Source organism: Neophocaena asiaeorientalis, unplaced genomic scaffold (genome assembly GCF_003031525.2).
Source record: "Neophocaena asiaeorientalis asiaeorientalis breed wild unplaced genomic scaffold, Neophocaena_asiaeorientalis_V1.1 scaffold333, whole genome shotgun sequence".
Lineage (NCBI taxonomy): Eukaryota > Metazoa > Chordata > Mammalia > Artiodactyla > Phocoenidae > Neophocaena > Neophocaena asiaeorientalis.
In genome coordinates, this window is record NW_020173119.1 from 134156 (window position 1) to 144415 (window position 10260).

General features: G+C 45.3%; 1 pseudogene; it reads left to right on the plus strand.

Annotated features, from left to right (window-relative positions):
* Positions 1–4568: 4568 nt before the first annotated feature.
* On the plus strand, positions 4569–5429 carry LOC112399092 (microtubule-associated protein RP/EB family member 1 pseudogene; annotated as a pseudogene).
* The last annotated feature ends 4831 nt before the right edge of the window (positions 5430–10260 follow it).

The window sequence follows — 10260 nt, forward strand, 5'->3', positions numbered from 1 at the left end:
ACCATGTGACCTGGATTCACAGGAGCAGGTTGTATAGGGGAAACAGAGAGCCCAGTAGTCCATAGAAGTTAGCAGGTCTAGCCAGGGTGACCTTGGGCAAGTCCCTTCTGCTCTATGATCCTCAGTTTGCTCTTTGATAAAGTGAGGGATCTGTGATCATCTCTAAGGGGTAAAGTGAGGGCCTGGCCATCTGGGTTTGCAACTCAGGCCCCATGGACACAAGGGCAGAGGTCCTCACCCCTGCCATTCCCTTTTGCTTTCTTGACCTCTTCCAATGTGCCATCTTCTTTTCAACCCACATCTATAAAGACACCATGGTATAGCTGGCCACATAATGATGGGGGATGGGGTGGCTGCCCATCAGCCACATTCAATCAAGCCAGCGGTGCTCTGCAAAGGGTATCTGGCTCTGACCCAAAGGCCTGGTGCAAGGGAGAAGTCTGGCAGAGCCCAGCAGTTGGGAGGACGTCCTACTCCACTTTCCAGAGCAAAAGTTTCTACCACACCTACCACTCAGGTAGGCCCATCTCTGGAGCAATGCCATCTCCTCTCCTAGACCAAACTAAATTCTTCTACCTAGTCTAGTTGGGGCCTAGCATTTTTCAAACATTTCTCACTTAAAATTTTAATCCTTGCAATAACATTATGAAGCAGGCATTCTTCGACCCATTTTTCAGTGAACACTGAGTCTTGGAGGGATTAAGGAATTTGCCCAAGGTCCCAAGCAATCTCTCACCCTTCTGCAGGAATCACTTGGAAATCTGTTGACCAAGGTCTAGGAGGCTCATCTGTGTGGTTGGAGCTGTGGGACAGGCAGGAGGGAGGATGCTTCCTTCTTCCTTCTGCTCCATCTAGGACACAGGTGGAGCCCAAGGAGTGGAAAGCAGGCCAGCCCAGATGGAAGTCATCACTCTCCTGCCGGCTCCCTGAAGGCTGAGCAGAAGGGAGGCGCCTTCCCTGCCTAGCCTTGCCAGGATTCTGGGTGTCCTGAGAGGCTGAGACCAGTGAGTGATGGGGGTGGTGTGTGTGGGGTACTCCATGTGATAAACTATTTTCCTTTCTCATTCCAAAGATCAGAGAGCACTTGGTGAGCAGTTCTTTGTTCCAATGGAAACAGAAAACCAGAAAAGCCCAGTGGGGGTTGGCCAAACTTTCCTTTGTCTTCTTGGGCTGAGAGGCTGAATGGGAGGACTATGCAAGGGGGGTGGGGCAGGGCCCCCATAAGGGCAACAAATCAGTAGAAGGGGAACCAGGACAGGACTCTAGCCAAAAAAAAAAAAATCCACAAAGAGCTAAGTACATGCTGGTGAGGAGGCCTTGCAGCCTCTTTCATGCAGCCTTACTCCATGTGAGTCTGCTAAGTCTGACAGCCCCCGCAAGAGGCCAGTGGGGACTCCAGAGACACAGCTAGTGCTCTCCTGGCCTAAGTAGTACCAAAGGCACCTCCGGGATCACTGCTCTCCACGCATCCTCTGAGCTCCCTGGCCCAGTCTCTTTCCTGCCCCCTCCCCACACCATGCTCCCACCAAGAAAAATAGGAACTCAAATTTGTCAAAGTCATTCAAAGTTTGCCAAGCACTTCCCTATATAATAGCTCTTCAGGAGGCAGGGGAGCCTATTGGTTAAGAACACAGGCTCAGGGCCCAGACTGCCTGGCTCTGCTGTGTGATCTAACCTTGTGCTTCAGTTTCCTCATCTTTAAAATGGGACTGATCACAAGGTCTGCATCTCAAGGTTGTTTTCAGATTAAATGAGCTAATGGCTAAGGTCCTAAAAGTAGAGATTACTTTGTCTTTTATTCACTGCTCTACCCCTAAGGCCTAAACAGTGCCTGGCACCTGGTAGAGACTCGACAAATATTTATTGAATGCATATGAAGTGCTTGGAATGGGAACTGGTACTTAGTAAACACAACAAATATTAGTTGTCATTATCTTTCACATTCTCACAACAATTCCAAGAGGGGCACTCTGAATTTCATGCATGTCAGTTTTCTTCCTCCATGTAAGGTTCAAGTTTAGAGTCAGGGCACTGTTGACTGGAAAAAAATACATAACCTAAAAGTTGAGAGTTATGTTTTATTCAGCAGACATTCTGAGGACTTCTAGCCTGGGACACAGCATCTCAGATAACGCTGAGAAACTGTTCCTAAGAGCCAAGGGGGTGAGCCAGGATATACAGGAGTTTTTGCAACAAAAGACCAGGTAGTCGGAACATCAAAAGATTACTGTTAATGAAAGAAAACCGGATATCTCAAGTTAAGGAATTTAGCGCTTTCTATGTATGGGAAGATACAAGAGTCTGGGCTCACTGAAATCATTCCTTTGATATGCACCTCTGCTATCTGGGGCCAGTATCCTGTGCTTTCTCATCCTGAGTCTCCTCAGGGTACACCATGGGGGATGGCTGCAGCAGTTGACTGCTAGATGGCAGGCATCCTTTTTCTATCCTGAGTTTCCTTAGGGGCAGCTGTAATGTGGTGGCCTGATGGCTGCAACATCCAGGCAACATTTTAGTTCACAGCACCAAAGACAGGCAATGGATTTTAAATTGAGGGAAATAATTTGGGCCACAGAGGATTAGGAATGCAACCCTCAAATCTGAATAATAGCATCCATCCACCCATTCATTCGTTCACTTGTCCACTCCACAAATATTTCATGACTACCCGCCATGGGCCAGACCCTGAGCTGTGAGCTGGGGATATATTGATGACAAGACAGACAAGGATTCCATGTTTGAGGAGCTGAGATTCTAGTGGGAGGAGACAGGCAAAAGCAAGAAAAGACTTAATTTCAGATAGTAATAAATGCTATGAAGAAAATAAAGCAGTATAATGATGTATAGAGTGGCTGAGGTATATCTCTAGGGGGGGTTGAGAAGGGGACATAGGAGCTCTTCTGGGGGTTCTTGATCCCAGGTCAAGAGCCCTTGCCTTGAGTTGGTCAACACTACCTCATCCCGAGAGCATTTATATGCCATCTGCCCAAGGCAGGAGTCAGTTGCTAAGTGTAGCTCCCAGAGGTCTGTACACGGGGCTCTGGGTGTGAGGGGCTGGAAGGAGGGGGGTGTGAACATATTGTACCTGAATTGAAAGGTTCTGGCATTAGTCGTCCTCTGGCAAAAGCTGTTGGTTGCATTAGGTGAAGTGATGGTAGAAGCCTGAGAGCTTACTCTTAGGTTCTTCTGCACTCCCAGGGAGGAGATGTCTGGCCAGTGCCCTTATGTCCATGCTCCTTCATGGTACCACCTTCACATGTGCACACACCACCTCATCTTCAAGACAGCCCAGGCACCGTCTCCACCATCACAACCCTTGTCACACTTGAATGCCCTTATTCATTACATATTTGGGCATCTCCAGAGCCTGGTACAGAATTGATGCCTAATAAATGCTTATAGAATGAAAGAATAAATGGTGACTGCTTTCCTTCTGCTTCCTCAACTGACTGGCTCATTCTCACTCACACATCAAGACTCAGCTCTCAGACTTCCCTGGTGGCACAGTGGTTAAGAATCTGCCTGCCAATGCAGGGGACACAGGTTCAAGCCCTGGTCCGGGAAGATCCCACATGCTACGGAGCAACTAAGCCCATGAGCCACAACTACTGAGCCGCGTGCCACAACTACTGAGGCCCACGCGCCTAGAGCCCGTTCTCTGCAACGAGAGAAGCCACTGCAATGAGAAGCCCGCACACCACAACGAAGAGCAGCCCTGGCTCGCTGCAGCTAGAGAAAGCCTGCTTGCACCGACGAAGACCCAACGCAGCCAAAAATAAATAAGTTTATTTTTTAAAAAAAGACTCAGCTCACACAGTCGTCTTATCTCCTTGCGTCCCACCTGGGGAGCTCTTGCTCATCCTTTACTTCTTTTGTGAAGCTTTCCTTGACCTCCCCAGGCAGGGTTGGTCCCTCCCACCTCTGAGTGCTCCAGCACATCCTATTCCCTCCCATCATAGCCCTGATTGCTCTAGGGGTGCTATCTGCTACTGCTCAACCACGTCCCCTAACCTGTAATTTTCTCTGTGGCAAGGACTGCACGTTTCCGTTTTCTCCACACCTCCAGCACTAGCCCCTAGAGGGCGCTCAATAAATATTAGTGGAATTGATGGAAAAAACAAATGAATTGTCGGTTTTGCTTAGAGCTTCCTAGGTAGTGGTGTGCTAGAGCTGGCTTGGGCTTGTGGCTCATGAGAGCCAGTTGTTCAATATTTAGGAAACCTGTGAGCCAATTATTAAACGCAGCTATTGTTAAAAATTAAATTATAGGAGAAAACAGAAAACAAGCCAACATGAGGGATATTCTACCAAATAAATGACCGAATAAATGCAATATGGGATCCTGGATTGGATCCTAGAACAGAGAGAAGACTTTTGTGGAAAAATCGGTGAAATCCAAATAAGCTTTATACTTTAGTTATTAATGTTAATTTCTCAGTTTTGACACGTTTTATAATGATGTAAGATGTCAACATAAGGGGAAAGATTCTTGTTTTGTTCATTGTACTCTAGCCTTGAGAAAGTGATGGAGAAAATGTTAATAATGTACATTAGGTCAGGCGGTTTGAACGAGACGAAGACAGAACCGGAGCCTGAAGACGGCAGTGAATGTGTACTCAACGTCGGTCACCAGTGATAACCTCAGTCGACATGACATGCTGGCCTGGATCAATGAGTCTCTGCAGTTGAATCTGACAAAGATTGAACATCTGTGCTCAGGGGCTGCCTATTGTCAGTTTATGGACATGCTGTTCCCTGGCTCCATTGCCTTGAAGAAAGTGAAATTCCAAGCTAAGCTAGAACACGAATACATCCAGAACTTCAAAATACTACAAGCAGGTTTTAAGAGGATGGGTGTTGACAAAATAATTCCTGTGGGCAAATTAGTAAAAGGAAAGTTTCAGGACAATTTTGAATTCGTTCAGTGGTTCAAGAAGTTTTTTGATGCAAACTATGATGGGAAAGACTATGACCCTGTAGCTGCCAGACAAGGTCAAGAAACTGCGGTGGCCCCCTCCCTTGTTGCTCCAGCTCTGAACAAACCGAAGAAACCTCTCAGCTCTAGCAGTGCAGCTCCACAGAGGCCCATTGCAACACACAGAACTACTGCAACCCCTAAGGCTGGCCTGGGCGAGGTGCGGAAGAATCCTGGTGTGGGGAACTGGGATGACGAAGCAGCCGAATTGATGCAGCAGATCAACGTATTGAAACTTACCGTCGAAGACTTGGAGAAAGAGAGAGATTTCTACTTTGGAAAGCTAAGGATAAATCTAACAACTACTTTTGGGGACTTGCCCGCATCTCTGGGATTTGAATGGGGGTTGTGCCCCTTTTTACTGTCTTTTAAGTTTACATTTAACATGTTTCTCTTCTCTGCTCCCCTTGCCCACTGGGGACTCCTCTTTGGCTCCTTGAAGTTTGCTGCTTAGAGTGGAAGTTCAGCAGGCAGGTGATCGTGCTGCAAGTTCTTTCTGGACCTCTGGCAAAGGGAGTGATCAGTGAAGGAAGGCCACTGCTACCTTGGGATCTGCAAGGCTGGGTGTTTTCGGTACCTGCTGTCCACAGCCCTCCACTGTTATCGGAATACTTTGCCAGTGCACTAATCTCTTCGGAGATAAAAATGTTAGCGTGTTACTAAATGTTAATTTTCTTTTGCAGAAAATACAGTATCATGTCTGAGTTCATTATTAATATTTAAAATAGTTCATTCCTTAACTCCCTCATTTGCTTTGCCCACAGCCTATTCAGTTCCTTTGTTCGGCAGAATTCTGCAAAATGTGTTACCCACTACTGAGATTGTTCTGCCCCTGATGTATTTGTATTGATTTGTTTCTGGTGGTAGCTTGTCCTAAAATGTGTGTAGCAAGCAGATATTTTATGATAAAATTATCGTGTAGTGCATGCTCTGTGTGGAATTCAGAGGAAAACCCAGATTCAGTGATTAACAATGCCAAAAAATGCAAGTAACTAGCCATTGTTCAAATAACAGTGGTGCTATTTCTCTTTTGTGGCCTTTTAGACCTTTGTTGCCCTAAAATTCCATTTTATTGGGAAGCCATTTTCCACCTGGTCTGTCTTGACAGGGTTTTTTGCTACTTTAAACAGTTTCTAAATAAAATTCTGTATTTCAAGAGAAAAAAATAATGTACATTAAACTTAAAAGTGTTTCATATTTATAGCCCTGATATCCTCATCTCATCCTCAGAAATGATGTCCATCTTCATGAATAACACCCCAAAAATTGAAGAAATATGCTTCTAGTACATGGAAACTACTATCTGATTCAGCAAAGGAGTTGTTTGAATCATTGATGAATCTGTCAAGTTCCAACGCTTCTTCCCCATTTCACTTTCTTCTTACTCATTAACATAAATGAAAGTATCAACCACCATTCATGTAGGAACTACACTCACTCTTCTTTTTCAGCTGTAGGATGGCTATGGATGTAAGAGTTCAGCAAAATTAATGAACTCATTGTATGAAAGTCAATTGGCTATATGGAATTTGCAATAGAGTATTATTTCATTGTTATTCATAAATTGTGTGTTTCACTTCTTACATAATAAGTAAATATATATATGTATATACATGCATGCATTTTTTTTAAAAGCCAGTGGTTAAACATTTACCAGAACACCATTCATCCTAGGTATCAATTACTATTTCATCAAATGCATTGATGGAAAGAAAAGAACATTGCCGGGCACCTTCTCTGTGCCAAGCTGTGCTAGCTCTTTTATGTTCATCATCTCAGTTGCTCTTCACCTCAACTCTGCGAAGTGTAAGTATTATGGACATCATTTCTGAGGATGAGATGAGGATATTAGGGCTCAGAGAGGTTAAATGACTGGACCAAGGTCAAGTAATTGCTGTATAGTGGAGTCAGGATTAAACCCTACATCTGAGTTCAAAGCTAGTTGTATTAGTTTCCTATTGCCCCTGTAACAAATTACCACAAATTTAGTGGCTTAAAGCAACAGAAATATATTGTCTTACAGTTCTGGAGGTTAGACCTCTGAAATGGGTCTCACTGGACTAAAATCAAGGTGTTGGCAGGGCTGCATTCCCTCTGGCGCTTCTAGGGGAGAATCTGTTTACTTGCCTTTTCCAGCTTCTAGACACTGCCTGCATTCCTTGGTTTTTGTCCCCTTCCTCCATCTTCAAAACCAGTAACGGCTGGTTGAGTCTTTCTCATATCCCGTCTCTCTGACCTTGCTTCTGTTGTCACATCTCCTTCTCTAACTCTGCCTCACCTGCCCCCCTCTTTCACTTTATAAGGACCTTTGTGATTACATTATGCCCACCTACTACATGCAAGGGAGTCTCCCCATCTTGAGGTCAGCTGATTAGCAACCTTAATTCCATCTGCAAACCTTATTTCCGGACTTTGCTATTTAACCTAACATATTCACAGGTTCTGGTGATTTAGGACACGGACATATTTGGGGGGGGGCCATAATTTTGCCTACCACACTTATGCTTTTTCTATGACCCTTAACCACCTTGCCTCTTGTTTTAGGGGTTACATAATCTGATAGAAGGCCAATATTATTCTCCCTGACACCTGCATGCCACACGTCTCCATGCCCTCCACTTTGGGTAAAGTGCCTTCTTTCCTTCCATTACTATCCCAGCTGCCAGAGAGCCCTGTGGGAGAATGGTTTCTAATCCCTGGGGCTTTTAATCCTGGACATATATTTTACCTTGGCTCTTACTAAAGTGTTTTTAAAATAGTTTCCAGGATTTTTGTGGATTGCTGGCTATTTCAAAGCTCCTGTTCATTTTTTCCTTTCTCCAGTGCTTGTATGGGGCCAGAGCCCCCTTTCCTACATGGTACGTCTCATCGTACTGTGGTTTATCCATTCCCACCTTCTGGACCTGTTTCTAGTCACCAGCCAGGATCCTGCATTATTTATTTGTGCTTCTCACAGATTTTTACATTGCTGTATTCTAGAAAAGGCCTTGTCTGTGTTTAATATTACTCTCTGACTGGCTTTTCAGAATCAGACCCTCTAAACAGTAGGTCCCTATCTTCCCTTGTTTCCTCCACTCTGAGATTCCTGATTCTGGTCACAAGAAACCTCGTCCACTGAGACCAACCAAAGGCCAGAGGTTGCCGTTCCCCCAAGATGCCTTCATAACAGCCAGATGCACCCCTTCACTACCTCTGAGCTCTGACTACCACCTTCTTGGTTCCCCCGTCTATTCTTGCCAAAAGCCTTGTGCCCTTTCCTTCTGCCTATCAGATTCATACCCACACTTTGGGGCCTGGTCTGAATCTGACCACCTTGAGGAAAGTTTTCCAGATTATACCAACCCAAGGGACTCACGTCCTCCTCTGAGCACCTCCAGAACTTATTGTCAGTAACACTTATTTTGGCAGTGTATCATCTACCATAATGGACAGGTCATAAACCGGTGGCTGGTGGGCCGAATAATGCCCACAGATATGTTTGGTTTAGTCTGCTTGTGGTTTGTTTCTTTTCTAAATTATTTGTTAACAAGTCACAATTAGTAATCTTTCCATTCAATCTGGATTTCTGGCTTCTTTGAAAAACAGAGAAGTCTAGTAATACTGGCTGTGCATTCTTACAGGTTAGTAGTTAGCTGGATTGGGGTGATGGCTTCCCTGTTAGATGGAGCTCTTGCTCTCCAGTTCGCCACAGTTCCCACCACTCCCTATTATTATTAATTATTATTATATTACTCCAGCTTCCTTCACTCATTTACAGTACTTGCCTGGCTCCTCAAGGCATTCAGAAATTCTGAAATATTCCACACTTATCTAAATGTCCAGCTGTATTAGAGTCTCTTGGAGGAAAGAAACTTTATTTTGAATTTATTTTGTTTCTCCCATGCATCTCTGTACCTAGTAGATGCTCAATAAGTATTGAGAGAATAAAGAATTTCCTGAATCATCCTCCAGATGACTCTAGAATGTGTAAAACTTTACTTTGACTCCAAGGTAAAGCTTGATAAATGTACTGTCTGTTGAGAAAGTATCAATGTACCTGACTCATGCTAGATGCCTCAGAACAACAGAGGAGGAAACCGAGGCTCAGAGAGCCTATGCAGTAGGGCTGGGGCTGGAGATCTGGTCGTTTCTGGGGTAAGGGCCAATGCCTGTGCTTGATGAGGAATCTTTCCTAAACGTCAATGCTGGAAGCAGAGAGGAGCTGCCCCTGGGACTCTCTGGTAATGTTTGTCCACAAACTTTGAGAGTTACTTTGTTTGGATAGAGATTAAGCAGTTATTAAATGTCCTTTCTGTGCTGGGCATTTATGAAGTAACTCTGCACTTATTCTTGGGCTATCAGGAATTCTGAGCTTCCTGGGCAGCTCACTGAAAAGCTGAGGGACATACAGCTAGATCGAACCTAATTGTTCATGGCGTTTGGAGCCCCTTTGGTGAGTCACGTTCAGCTGAGAGAAGCATCTGCTTATTTCCTTGCCCATATGTGCACAGAGATTGTGCTATTCCCTCATGCCATCACTGGTGGTACTGATGTGTGGTGTGGGATGGGAAAACATGCAGAAATGATGCATGTTTCATTGCGTAGCAGCAAGCAGAAAGGAATGTGAGAATACCGTAGACTCCCGCTGGGGCAGAAATCTGGTGTCATGTGTCGCTAAACAGCTGCAGGAAAATTTGTCTGGACCCATGGAGGCAGAGAGGTGGGTTCACCAGACTTTGGTTCTGAGTAACTTTGAGGGCAGAGAGGTTGTACAGGAAACAGATATGGTGCATCTAGAAGCTTGACCCTGGAGGCTTCATCTGCCTTCTTTGCCACCCTGCCCCCTCCAGCCACCACCAGTTCCAGCTGTGGCTAGGAGAGGAGGGAAGCGGGAAGGCTTCAGCCCCAGGTTCCTCTAGGTCTGATGTGCTCACAGGCCCTGCTTAGGGCCACCGAAGTGCTCAGACAGAAAGAGCTCCTGGGCCAGTCCTAAAGGAGGCAAGATAGGGCAGGGGTCGTGTGGGAGAGGCAGGGCAAAGGATTCATATGGGGGCTTTTATCCTTCAGACTCTATAGGAGTTTATAGGACTATAAGAAACATGGAATCCGTAACCTTGGACTCACCTAGAACCGGGTTCAAGCCCCTCCTCTATTCCTACAAGGGTGGCCTTAGGCAAGTCATTAATCTCTCCAAACCCAAGTCTGCTTCTTTCTGTATAGTGTGAGGGGTCACGAGGCGATGTTTGTATGGGGCCTGGTCCATATTTTAAGAGATGGGAGCTGTGAGCTTTCTAATGATGCAACTG